Source organism: Lynx canadensis, chromosome B1 (genome assembly GCF_007474595.2).
Source record: "Lynx canadensis isolate LIC74 chromosome B1, mLynCan4.pri.v2, whole genome shotgun sequence".
Lineage (NCBI taxonomy): Eukaryota > Metazoa > Chordata > Mammalia > Carnivora > Felidae > Lynx > Lynx canadensis.
The window spans coordinates 117,801,193-117,815,804 of record NC_044306.2 but is presented as its reverse complement, the minus strand read 5'-3'; the positions used below and the strand labels follow the sequence as shown (position 1 = coordinate 117,815,804).

Here is a 14,612-nt window from a genome sequence, read left to right as displayed (position 1 = left end):
GAGATATACTTAAGGACTGACGTCATTCTGTGAGCAACGGAGAGTTTAGAGTAAGGTAAGTTACATCAGGACCTGTGTTTTAGAAATATTAAGCTAAAGGAATACAGAAGATAAAGAGAGAGCAGTCCCCAGAAGAAAACATACTAAAGTCACATGAGAAGGGTTTCACTCACACAGACACACACACACACACACACACACACACACCAAATACTGAGTTTTGTTTTGTTTTTTTGAGAGAGCGCGAGCAGGGGAGAAGGGCAGAGGGAGGAGAGAATCTTAAGTAGGTTCCACACTTAGAGTGGAGCCCAACGTGGGGCTCAGTCTCACAAAAGTGAGATCATAACCTGAGCCAAAATAAAGAGGCAGACCCTTAACCAACTGAGCCCCCAGATGCTCCAGTAAGTTTCCCATTATGTGTCAGGCATTGTTCTAAGCAGTGAAATATAACAGTAAACAGAAATAAGCCCCTTCTCTCAGTTTATACAATAGGAAGAAACAGACAACAAATAAAGAATATACAAAGTTAAGTGGTGAAAAGTCTGATGAAAAATAAAGTAGAATATGAAAGAGAATGCAAACAGGGCAATTTTAAACAAAGTGATATCTAGATGGTTCAGTTTTTACATTCATTTTCTATAATGATTTTCAGAATTTATTTTTAGTTCTACTGAAAACAGCTTAAAAATTGGAATGATAAGAAAAGATTAACATGGGCCCTGCACAAGGATGTGACACAAATTCGTGAAGCATTCTATATTTAAAAAACAAACAAACAAACAAACAAACAAACTTAACCATCACATTCTGAGCATATTTAGTATATTCATTTAAATATAACTGGAAACAGTACCATATTAATAACAGACTCCTCCCCAAAACAGGTCTCCAAGAAATGTATCCGTTCCAATAAATACCAATTCAAAAAATATGGGAAATAACTAAATGAAAGAAGTCTTTACTCACCACCAGACTGTGACTTACGGGAAACAGTATAAAATGACATGGTAGCACTCGAGAAATTAGAAAGGTATAACTAAAAGTAGAAGATGACACCATGCATTCGGATAATTTAAAGATCACTTGGTTTCAGACTAGCTCATCCAACCTTGTGGGAATCCCCAAGCACTAGGCATGATAGGGAAAAGTAAGCATTTTGCAGGCATGAGGTAGACAGGACGCCTGCCTTTTGCCTGTTCTGAAAAGGTTTGGTAAGAGTTACATATGCCTCCAGAAGCCAGATGTTTGGCTTAAGTGACGTAAGTGTGGTAAGGCATGTAAAAATGGCAGAAACCATGGCAAACAAAAGACTGCGTATATTGCCTAAGGCATTCAAATTTAAAATTTTATAATATGTCAATGGGCCACACATCTATCTAGGGTAATTCTGGGACAAACAGCAGAAATATTATAACTAAGGGAACAAATAATCACTTGAAACTGAACACAGGGCACACCTCTCTATTAATCACAGTAAATACATATTTATTAAGTGGTGTAAGATGTTTAGGATAACGAAGTCTAAAGATTAAGATATGTTTAGTAGTATACATTGTCTAAAGATTAAGATATTTTTAGTAGTATACATTGTACCCTGAGTCATAGAGTTCTTTGTCATGCCCAAAATAGAACACTTGATACTTATTTCACCTAATGCACATTGATTCCTCTTTAAATTCTGACTTTCTACTTATCTAATTAAAAGTGCTTCTTTCTAAAGTGAGCTTTCTATTGATCATTTTCCTACATTCTATATTTTTGCAAAATCTCTCCTAAATTAACTACTACTACTGAGTTCTTCCAATGCATTGTCTTCTTAAAGGGAAAGGAAATCTTTTAGTTCACTGAAGGTGAACAACCAGAAATGTAATTTAATCAATGTCCAAAATAAATCATTTTCTATTACTTAAATTTGATTTATGACTTTATCATTGTACCTTACCAAATCTACCGTTCTCTGTCCCAATGCATAGACTTTTTTGGTTTTTTTTTTTTAAGGTAAATGTTTTTAACTCAGTGACTTTAAAGGAAAAGCTTAAGGAGAAGCCAGTATCTATCTTGGCTTAGGCGGCTTTCTCTTCAGATATTATGAAGCGAACTTGGTAAAGACACCAATAACAAAAACCCCAACAATTTAATAATGCCCAATAAAACTCTGCAGACATAAGCGAAATGTTTCTAATCTCAATTAGAACCTGGAATAAAAGCTGTATTCTCTCTCTCTCTCTCTCACACACACACACACACACACACACACAAAAATCAAAATAAGCAACATTCAGAAAATCTATCAACAGCAAATACCTCAAGCCAAAAATCTTATATCAATACCAATAGTCAATTCAATTACTCTTCTGAAAATATGAAAAATTACACCTATAATCTAGAAACTGATTTACAGTCTATAAAAAACTCAGCTGTTCTTTATAAAACTAAGAAGAGTAAGTATATTCATATTAAACATAAGAAAACTACAACTAAGAAAATGTACAAGATTTGCCAAAATTTATCCAACACATTCATGGTAGAATTAGTATTATAAATATAAGTCTTCCATGAATTCTTTTCTTCTACACTGTACAGCTATATTGTCACTGGTTTTATTTATATTAAAAGAAAAGCAAACCCTGACAAACTTAACAACAGAAAACAAACTGAGGGTTGTTGGAGGGGAGATGAGTGGGAGATGGGCTAAATGGGTGATGGATATTTTTTTTTTAATTTTTTAACATTTATTCATTTTTGAGAGACAAAGTGCAAACAGAAGAGGGTTGGAGAGAGAGGGAGACACAGAATCTGAAGCAGGCTCCAGGCTCCAAGCTGTCAGCACAGAGCCCGATGCGGGGCTCGAACGCACAAACCACGAGATCATGACCTGAGCGGAAGTCGGAAGCCTAACCGACTGAGCCACCCAGGCACCCCTGGGTGATGGATATTAAGGGGGACACTTGTGATGAGTACTTCGTGTTATATGTAAGTGATGAATCACTAAATTCAACTCCTGAAACCAATTTTACCATATATGTTAACTAGAATCTAAATAAAAATTTGAAATGTATTAAATAAGTAAATGAATGAATGAATGAATGAATGAAAGTGTAGATGTATTTTTTAGTTTTCTTTTTTTTAAATTTTTTTAATGTTTATTTATTTTTGAGAGAGAGATGGCGGGGAGGGGGGAGGGAAGGACAGAGAGAGATGGAAACACAGAATTGGAAGCGAGCTCCAGGCTCTGAGCTGTTGCACAGAGCCCTATGCAGGTCTCCAACCCACAAACCGTGAGATCATGACCTGAGCCAAAGTCGGAGGCTCAACTGACTGAGCCACCCAGGTGCCCCTTTAGTTTTCCTTTATTGTGGTAAAATATACATAAGGTAAAACTTGCTATTTAATGTACAATTCAGTGGCATTAAGTACATCCACAATATTGTATAACCATTACTATTCTCCATTTCCAGATTCCATTTTCATTAGATATATTTTTTTAGAATATATATTAAGAAAAGGAATTCTCTAGTAATGATTTATACCCATTCTTGGAATTAACTTCTTATGGAAGTTTCTACTATAATTATACAATGCATTTTCTTTTAATATTTATTTATTTGAGCAAGAGAGCACATGCATGCAGGTGCACGTGAGTGGGGGAGGGGCAGAGAGCGAGAATCCCTGATAGCGAGAAGCCCTACACCAGGCCTGAAGTCAGGAACCTGAGTTCATGACGTAAGTCAAAACCAAGAAGAGTCAAACACTTAACCAACAGAGCCACCCAGGTGCCCCACAGTGTATTTTCAAGATGAACTAACCCAACAATAAAATCAGAATAATCTAAAAGAGTTCTATTATATAGTCAATCAATTTATTTCAGTTTGTTTTTAACTACAAATCAAGCTCTTTTAAAAAACTGAGATCTACCGTATCAACTCCCTGAATGATTAACAAAGACTTTCCACTTCCGTAAAATATTTTAACTGCTGTCCATAGTGGTCTGTATGTTGAGTCTGGCAGAAAACTCTGAAAAGAAGTCCACACTTTGCTTCTACCAGTTAAGTTTTAGCTTTATCATGCATCAGGTATGTTTATTCCCAAAGCACTTATGCCAACCGTATCGGTGGTTGTAATTATGAGATTTATAAAATATTATATAAGGCAGTGATTTTACCAGTATAAAAAATTATTTCTATAAAGTTGACTTCAATGTTTTGAAAGAATTCAATAAAACAGTTTGCTAAAAATATCTGCTGTCAAATTAGGCCTGAGTAAAAAAATAGTTAAAGATGAGGAAAAAAAAACATACAAATCCACAATTATGCATGTAGATTGCTCTGCATAGTGAGGAAAGAGGATTTTAGATATGAAAGGTCAGGGACAGCCTCTGATAAAACTTTAGTAAATTGTTATTTTTTTAATGTTTGTTTACTTATTTTGAGAGAGAGAGAGAGAGAGAGAGAACACAAGCAGGGACAGAGGCAGAGAGAAAGGGAGAGAAAATCCCAACCAGGTTCCATGCTCATTGTGGAGCCCAATTGCAGGGCTCGATCTCACAACTGTGAGATCATGACCTGAGCGCAAATCAAGAGAAGGATGCTTAACCGACTGAGCCGCCCAGGCACCCCAAGTTTTAGTAAATTCTGGGATGAAGTGTGGGAGCAACTCATTCAAATATCTAGAAGAGGAGAAGTCCTGGGAAGAAGATAGGAAGTGCCAATATTCTAAGGTATGATTGTGCTTAAAATGGTTAACGAAGACAGTTAAGAAAGCCCTGTATTTACAGCAGAGTGAAGAAAGAATGTTAGGAGATGAGATTAGAGAAGCAAGCAGCCACAGGCCAGTCACAAGGGACTCTAAAGGCCATCCTTTTACTTTGAGATAAGAAGCCATTAGAGGGTTCTGGGCCAAACAGTACAGATTAGGAAGATTGCTCTTTCTGCTGTGTAGGGAAAAGATCATAAAGGAAGAAGTGGAGTCAGGAAATCCAGTCTCTGTAGATGAAATACAATGAGGGCCGAGATAAATGGTAGCTGTATGGAGGTAGTGACAAATGGTCAATTTTGGATATTTTTAGAAAGCAGAACTAAAAGGAATTACCAAAGAAAAAAAGTTAAAAACAAAACCCAGTAAAGATCAGACCTATATAAAATTTAAAGTATCAAAGAATGAAAAAGGAATAGCTGGCAACATTAAGTAACAATTTAAATTATAGTACAATCAATTAAGCAGTCACCTAAATATTTATCACTGTAGTTTTTTTTTTAAGTTTCATAAAAAGGTGTCAAATGGCTGACAAATAGTGTACAGCCATTATTTACTTTATAACAAAGTGGTTTCCAAACTTGAAAATTTAATTAGAAAAGATTAAATGGAGTTTACTTAAGAGAATTTTTATGTTAAAACTGGAGATTTAAAATTTATAAACAATCATAGTTCTATATAAATTCACTAGAAAATTTATAATTTCTTTATTAAATATTAGCTTTAAGGAAAAACAGAGAATAATGATAAAATATAACGACAAATTTTAAAGTTCAATTTGGCTTCTCCAAATCTAGTACTCTCCAGTTTAATTTAGTTTTCCTTGACTAATTTTGATTTAGGAATTTACAAAAGCAAAGAAATTAATCTAAAAATATCTTAGTCAAAGCCTATCATTCCATCTCTGTAAACATTAGAGGATCATAATAACACTTTACATTTTTTAAAAGCAATCTTTGTGACTTAGCTTTTCCTTCATCGGAGACAGTGGTATACCTTCCATGTAATTAGGTTTCTTCTCCATATAAACCAATTCATTTGTTTTTAAAACCTAAAAGAATGTCACAAATTGTGATCTATTAAGCAAAAAAGAAAAAGAAAGTGGTTTGTGAATTAAAGTTTCTCCTGTTCTTTTTTAATTAAAGATACACTCTTACAGCAGGGGGAGATTCTAGTCACTTCTATTTTACCCAGACTTCAGAAATAAATGATATAAAAGAGGCGAACACTCAAACTGGTAAGGTTCATTTTATACATACCGCCCATCAAGAATGAAAAAGAAATACCTAAGGTATGAGATCTTTTTAATCTAGAGATACATTAAAGCACTAATGGGCCTAAAAAATGATTGTGAATTAAAAACAAACAAAACATCAAGAAATTTTAAGCATGAGAAAATTATGACAACACACTTGGTAAGCAAATACAATAAATCTACAGATTAACAATAAAACATTTTAAATACCTCTCTTGCCTTCCAAGAAACAACCATACCCAGTCCCTTCAACTTTTTGTATAATTAAAAATAGAACATTGAAAAAAAAAAAGAAAAATATACTCTTTTGTTATTTATTTAACAAAAAACTTTTTGGTCCAAAAGAAAATAAAAACTCTAAGAATATTCAGAGAACAATGAAAATAAGAACACTCAAAATTTATAAGAAGAAATTAGGTAAATTAGGAAAAACATCCCATTTGGAATCAGCACTAAGTTCAAATTCCAGTTTTGGAATTCATATACTTCATCACCTTGGGAAAGGACATTATTTTGTATATTTTCTTCCATAAAATGTAGAAAATCTAAGCTGTTGTAAGGATTAAATAAAGCAATATATTAAAAATAATTTAATAAAAATAAGGGATCATATCATTCTTAAGAAATATTAATTGTCATCCCTCCAATCCCCTAAAACCTTTTCCACGGAATGTAGACAAAGTTATATTCACAGGCAAACCTAGGGCCTTACATGCTTTCATCTCTCAAAAATATATAAATAAACATGAATTAATAATTTAGAAAATTACTGAACATTCTTATATTAATACTGACAGTTATTTTATGTTTAATGTGTATGACTCTACTGAGAAATCAATGCAGCCAGGCACAGATACACACAATATAAATATGCCCTAAAAATAACGTGAAAGGGATGTGGATATACATGCACACAGATACACATGCATACTTAATCCTAACAGTTTTCTATAAACACATCTATTCTTACGGTAAAGATGGGGCCTCAAATGCATTTGTAATTAATTTCTTATGACAAATGCATTTACCTTTCTTTCTAGTTCTCATAAAGTGTTTTCATTTCTATTGTGTTTAAATTAAACTTAAATAACCACTTTTTAAAAACAATTGGAACAGAAAGGAAGCAAATACATAAATAAAATTCCTTTATTTCTGAAATGAGACTCAATTCAAGTATATTAACCAAATTATCAATAATTAAAAACAATGCCCAACTTTATGAAGCATTTCTCTTCACAGAAAACAGAAACCTCTGTCAAAGATAAGCACTGATTTCATGTTTCAACATACAGGTTAACCAACACCAAGATAAAGAACATAAAAACGGAAAACCAAAAATACTCAAAAACAAGATAAGCACCCTGTAGACTCAATATGGGACAAAAATGCCTGTTAGGCAAAAGCAAGATGGCCATATGATTTATTGCACATACTAGAATATTTCTGAGACTCCTAATCAAGAGGAAAAACAGCCAACAGAAATCAATCCTGAGACAACCCATGCAAATGAGGATTTTAAAGTAGTTGTTACAAATATGTTCAAGGACTTTTAAAAACTATGGTTATGATTGATGAACATGTGGAAATCTCAGTTAAGGAAGAAAAAAAAAAGCCTAAAAAACTATCAGAAAAAAAGAACCAAATGAGGAAGTAAATGAAAAGTCAGATGGGTTTAATAGCAGCATTTGGATATGGCAAAAAAAAAAAAAAAAAAATCACAGAAGTAGAAAATAAAACAACAGAAATTATCCTGTCTGAAGAACAATAAGGAATAAAGACTGAAAAGACATAAAGAGAGCTTTAGTGAACTGTGAGACAATAAAAAGTGGTTAAAAATATGTGTTAGGAGTCTCAGAATGAAGGTGAGAGAGAATGGGATGAAAAAAATAATGGCAAATAATTACGCAAATGTGTAAAAACATGAACATACAGGTCTACAAAGTTCAGTATATTCTAAGCAGGATAAATATAAAAGAAAGGATACTACTTAGTATATCAGAGAAAAATTGCTGAAAATCAAAAATGAGAAAATCTTTAAAATAGTCTCAGAAAAACAACATATACTCTGGGTAACAACACATTAACTGCTGACTTCTCTTCAGAAACAGTGGAGACGAAAAGAAAATGGAACATCTTTGTAAAGATCCCTTCAACTCAAAATTCTATATCCAGTGAAACTACACTTCCAAAAAACAGGTCAGAAAAGACAATATCGGATCAATGAAATGGAGAGAATTCATCACCAGCAGAACTACACTACAAAAAATGCTGAAGTCGGGGAGCCTGGGTGGCTTAGCTGGTTGAGCGCCCGACTCTTGATTTTGGCTCAGGTCATGATCCCAGGGTTGTGGGACTGAGCCCCGCGTTGGGGGTCAGCACAGAGCCTCCTTAAAATTCTCTCCCTCTGTCTCTCTCTCTATAAATTTTTAAAAAATAATAAGCTATAAAAAAATGCTAAAGGATTCAAGTTGAAGGTAAAGGACACCAAATGGCAACTACAGATTTTCTGTTTCTGTTTTCTGTAATAAAATCTATGGGTATGGACAAGGCAAATACGTGGGTAAATGTAAATGAATATGTGTGTGTGCGCGCACGCCTCTCCTGATTTCTTTAAAAAAATTTTTTTTTAATGTTTTTATTTATTTTTGACAGAAAGAGAGAGAGAGAGAGAGACAGAGAGAGAAAGAGAGCATGAGCGGGGGAGGAGCAGAGAGAGAGGGAAACACAGAATCCCAAGCAGGCTCCAGGCTCTGAGCTGTCAGCACAGAGCCCCACGCGGGACTCAAACTCACGGACTGTGAGATCATGACCTGAGCTGAAGTCGGATGCTTAACCGACTGAGCCACCCAGGTGCCCCACTTCTCGTAATTTCTTTAGAAGACATTTTATTATTTAAGACAATATGAAACAAAAGCACAAAGAATGGATGGAGGTTCTGGGAGCAACTGGCTCTCTCCTACAACTGCCGGTGGAAGCACAAAGTGACACAGCCACTTTGGTAAACAGTGTCACAGGTTCTCATGATATTAAGCATACAATTATCATCTGACCCAGTAACCCTATTCCTAGATATATCCCTAAGAGAAATGAAAACCTATGTTCACACAAGAACTTGTATATAACTGTTCACAGCAACTTTATTTGTATCAGCCCGACTGGAAGGAAACCCAAATTTTCATTCAGTACATCAATAAACTGTGGTGTTATCTATACAATGGAACACTATTCAGCAATCAAATGAAACAAAGCATACTGATTACACACAATATGCAGGAATCTCCAAAGCATTATGCAAAGAATAGATATGTACACGTAACGGAAATGTACACACGACTCTAAAGAAACAGAATAGCAGTTGTTGAAAAACTCCAGAATTTTAAGTATAAATATTTTCTCCCTCTAAAATAAGCTATTGTAATGGAAAAATTAGTATTAAAAACTTAGACACGAGGGGCGCCTGGGTGGCGCAGTCGGTTAAGCGTCCGACTTCAGCCAGGTCACGATCTCGCGGTCCGTGAGTTCAAGCCCCGCGTCGGGCTCTGGGCTGATGATGGCCCAGAGCCTGGAGCCTGCTTCCGATTCTGTGTCTCCCTCTCTCTTTGCCCCTCCCCCGTTCATGCTCTGTCTCTCTCTGTCCCAAAAATAAATAAACGTTGGAAAAAAAAAAAAAAAAACAAAACAAAAAAAAAAACTTAGACACGAACCTAACATAGAATATACAAGATCTTCTTAGTAATCTGTAGAAAAAAATTAAAATGCTGTTGTTATCTGGATTATTTCCACCAAGCTACAACACAAAGGGAGGGAAGCATATCATCAGCTGTGGATTTTTTGTTTTTATTTTTAGATAAAAACCAGTAACATAAATGTAATGCCATATCTCTTTGCTCATATTATTTAAAGGGAAGAAGATACTAGAAAATGGCCACACGTTTGAAATTTTGTCCAAAGGCGGCAAAAAGAAAAAGGAAAAGGTAAAAAAAAAAGAGTTTCCAATTCTATGGGATTTAACCAAAGGAAATAATGCACAAAGCTCTCACTCCAGCACTATAGCTGCTGCTCTCACAGAGCTAAATATGTGCACAACAGGCCTCAAACAAAATCTGTGGGAAGCAAGAACATAACGTTTTTAACGATATCTTACAAGCATTCACAAGAAACAACAGCTCCATTCCACAACACTCATTATATTTTCTGCATCACAAATAGAGTCTCTAGCTCAGAATTAATACTTTGAATACTTTCAGTTTACTCAGATCTCTGAAAGATTGTGTTTTCCACACTGGTCTGCACATCCATGCTTCATAGTACAATCTGATGAATTTAGTAACCCTCATTTTATTGACCTTTCCTTCTCCATTACCCTTTTCTACTAATTCTACTCTTATCAACACCTGTACTAAAAATATACACTAATATCATGAAAAATAATGGAAATTAACACACAACAAAATAAGAAATACCAAACAAGGTAATTCTACACAGAGGCCTATTTGTATTGTATCAGAAAAACCTCCTGGAAAAGACCTTGGTAGATTTTCTTCCCCCAAAATACAAATATTCATTGCCATTTCACAAGAAACTTTATGACCAGTAAAGTGAAAATCATTCGGGTGCCTTAAACACAGCAGAAATTCAAATAATTTTTCTAACCTGATTTTAACTGGAAGCATTTAACAGAATGGATAAAAACTCAGGTTTGGGGTCAGACAGACCTCCAATGAAGTTCCAGCTCCATCATCTAAGAGCTACCCTAGAAAACTTAAAAATGTGCCATGTCCCCAAGAAATCTATTTCGTAATCCTTTAATTTAAACTGTGTTTCCTTCAGCACTATCTTTGAAGACAATTTATTTAGGTCTTTCCACTTTAAAGGAAAGCTGAAAATAATGAATTAAAAATATTTCCGGGGCACCTGGGTGGCTCGGTCGGTTAAGAGTCTGACTCGGTTTCTGCTCAGGACGTGATCACAGGACATGATCTCAGATTTGTAAGGTTAAACCCCGCATCAGGCTCTGCACTGACAGTGTGGAGCCTGCTTGGAATTCTCTCTCCCTCTCTCTCTCTTTGATCCTTCCTCTCATTCTCTCTCAAAATAAATAAACATTTAAAGCAAAAATAAAAATATTTCCTAGAACAACCAAAATTTACGAGATGGAAAAAATGCTAGGGATCATTTACCGATTAGAGGATAAATTCTGCACCTTTAGAGTTGGGGACAGTAAAGCTTCCAGAGCTTATAAGACTTTCCCAAGGCCAGCTAACTAACAAACACAAGACAGGATTTTAGAATTTAGGCCTCCTCTACCCTTCACCATACCACAAGAGTATGACTGAAACCTAAAAAACACTGGAAGAGGTCAAGGTTTAAAAAAGAAGCAAAATATTCCCAGTGATGTAATTCTATTCTTAATTATAGTACATTTTACTCAATTTGTCCCTGTTCCTCAAACTACCTCTTCCCACACCCCATCCCTACACACCCATGCCTATTGAAGTACCTATTAGTGAAATCAAAGGAATGAAGATCAAAAAAACCATCCTTTTACTGGGACCTCTAATCATAATTAACTCACTGATGCCTACATTATTTAAGAGCAAAGGGTCAGCACTCCCAGAAAGTAACACTGTCCAAGGCCACAGATACATTCAACTACCCCAGTATTTTTCAGAGGAGTGGTGGGATGCAGTGAACGGCACAGGCTCTGGAGACCAACTGGATTCCAGTGGCTCCATGTATGACTTTAGACAAGTTACTAACCAAGAATCCCCCCTCCCCAGTGCCTCAGTTCCTTAATCTGAAAAAAAGGTAGGGGAGACACTATCACATTTTGCCTAAACTTATGTAAATAAGCCAAACAGATATTCCAGAAGAAACACTCAGCATAATTACTAAACATGTAGTAGATGTTACAGAAATGTGAGAGCATTCAGATGACAGTGGTGATATGCCAGCCCCCTTCCGGGCCAACGAGTCCATGCACAGAAAAGCAAACTGAACTCTATTCTTGCTGGTTCTAAAGGATAACACAAATATTTTCCTTTAAGATTTCTATGCTATTCTCTGTTTTTTTCTCCCTAAATAACAGTATTAAATTGTGTTTTAAAAAGTAAGGAAATCAAACACCATGTAAATTTCCTTATTTTTAAGATCATAATTGCATGGACACTAGGTGTTCATTCAGCTAATGAAAATTTGAGTCAAAGAGAGTTGGTTTTCACAGGTTTATAACTGCCTTGAAAGACATTGAAGAACTATACAGTTTTATATGACTTTTAAATTTCTCTAAAAGTAAGCTGAAATTCTACATATATGAAATACAGATAAATTCTGATACTTCTAAGATCAGTACAGTGCTGGCCTTTGAAAAAGTCCCCAAAAGTCCTCATTTTCAATAATTCCCTTTTTACTCATGTAATTTATTCATCCCAGAATGTATCTAAACCAATATAATTGTTCTGATTTCAATTTTTGTTTTCTAATTTTTTGTTTTTAAAAACTGCAAAATCACTGCACAAGCAATAGAACAGACAATTGTTTTCATTTATTTAAAGATCAAACAAAAAAATCTTTAACAGTCTGCAAGCTGAAGTAGCTTGTAGGCCTAAATTACCTCCTATGAGGTTACTTCACCTGACATAAGGTCCTCAGGCATCACTGGCATTCTGAAGAGGTTCAAACATCTGTCTGGTGAGTATGTGAAGCTCTACATTATAGAAGGTGGTTAATTTAACCCAAGGAGAAATTACACATGCCCTCGCATTTCAATTTTCTTAAAAAGCTCTGAACTTGGTTATTTCATAACCAAGCACTATTATCCCTAATGGCCAAGGCATTCTCTAGTAACAATTTAGGAGCCCTGGGAGTCTTATTAACTCTTTCAGGCCATTAAGGTACCATTAAGAGCATTAGAGCCTGGAACCTAATTATAGGGTATTAAAAGGTCTTAGTGCTCTCCAGGTGTTAATGAGCCAGCCAAAGTGACTGATTTTCTACCAGGGAACACAAGAAATTTGTTTTTAAATGTTATTTAGACTTTTCTTTTTGGAATTTCACCATGGCTATTTCTGCTTCAGAAGAAAAACCTGGAAGATTTAAATAATAAGATTAAAATTACAGAAATACAGCCAGCAATCACAGTTTCTAGCTGAAATACGTTCTCTGATGCAATGGCTAGTTTTAGTTCAGCCATGTCAAAGTTAAAAACTACAAATACTAGAACAGGTCATTACAGCCTACCACAGTCTGTTCATCTGGATCAAAGAAGTGATTTCATAATACAACAACCCTAAAACTTCCTTGTAGAATTGTAATAATTCTCCAAAAAATTTTAAAAATATGTATGGAAATAAAGAAGGACATACTGTTAGTAAATTAAAACAGACTTCTTTTTTTCAAAAAAGAAAACATAGGTACATGTCAAAAAACAGCTTTTTTCTTAAGATAGTGGAAATTAATGAGGGATTTATTTTTTAAATGTCTAAACAACAATGAAAATGAACAAAAATTTCTTTATAAATTTCTGTATTACACACATCCTCAGAAAACTACCGAATTAAAAAAAAATTATAGATAGCTATCCCTTCCCCTACATGATTTTAACCTTTCTTCCTATTGATCTAATAAAAATTCCAAGAAGTAAAGACAACAAATATTTACACTGTTATAAAATCACTCCTTTGTGATAAAATCCCAAATTATACACAGTAATTTTTTTAAGTTATTGCATTAGGTTTTTTAAAGCTATTTAAGTAGAAAGTGACCCCAAAAAAGACATTTCTGACATGTATGGACTCAGAATCAATCTCCCAACCACGTCATGTAAAAATTTTTGGAAAATGTACACCAGCCAACAATGAAAATGAAAAAGAGGACATGAAAGAATCTAAGAAAAAACAGAACTATTAACACAGGGCAATGAAAAGAAACCCCGTGATGATCACTGTGCAGCAAGCTATTCTCTTGTGTCCATAATTAATATGATAAAGGAGGTGAATAATAGTATTATTCACATAAACACTATAAATGTTATTTGTTATTTTTCAATTTTCAGACTCAAGAGACAAAATACGAAAACCAGTTAAAGAACAGAATTTAAATATGATAAAATTAGCCACTGTGGAGCTACTGTACAGGTCAGAGAAACTGGTCTGAAAAGGACAGAGAAGTAGTGCAGAAACCTCCATGCCCTGGTTTTGTACTGGGCAACCACAATTTATTGTTGAAAAGTAATGAAGTGATAAATAATGCCCAAAGTATAATAATTAGAGCTATTAACATAATCGAAGAAGAAATACAGTAACATAATTTAAAAATGTATAAGAAATTAAATTCCTAAGTTTTTGGAGCAGCAACTTGAGTCAAAAGGAAAGACATAAATTAAGAAATACAATGCTTGAGTAGAGAAGCAACTGTGCAGGGGAACTAAAAACATACAAGGAAGAAGATACAGACTGGAGAAGTCAGACTGGCGTGAGAAGTGGGAAGGAGAATTGTACTTTTTATTTTATATTTTTACACTTCTGAGTTTTTATTTCCAAGCATATGATTATTTTTATAATTAAAAATGCCATCCAAAACACTGTGTTTGTGATTCTGGAAGGTT

At 34.6% G+C, this 14,612-nt stretch overlaps 1 protein-coding gene and 1 non-coding gene across 3 annotated transcripts in view; one reads left to right on the top strand and one right to left on the bottom strand.

Moving 5' to 3' along the window:
- PPA2 (inorganic pyrophosphatase 2) overlaps positions 1-14,612 on the bottom strand; it is a 96,261-nt gene that overhangs the window by 28,164 nt on the left and 53,485 nt on the right. The window lies entirely within an intron of this gene.
- LOC115513174 lies at positions 661-764 on the top strand. Its single transcript, XR_003968597.1, has one exon. It is a non-coding gene; the product is annotated as a U6 spliceosomal RNA (small nuclear RNA).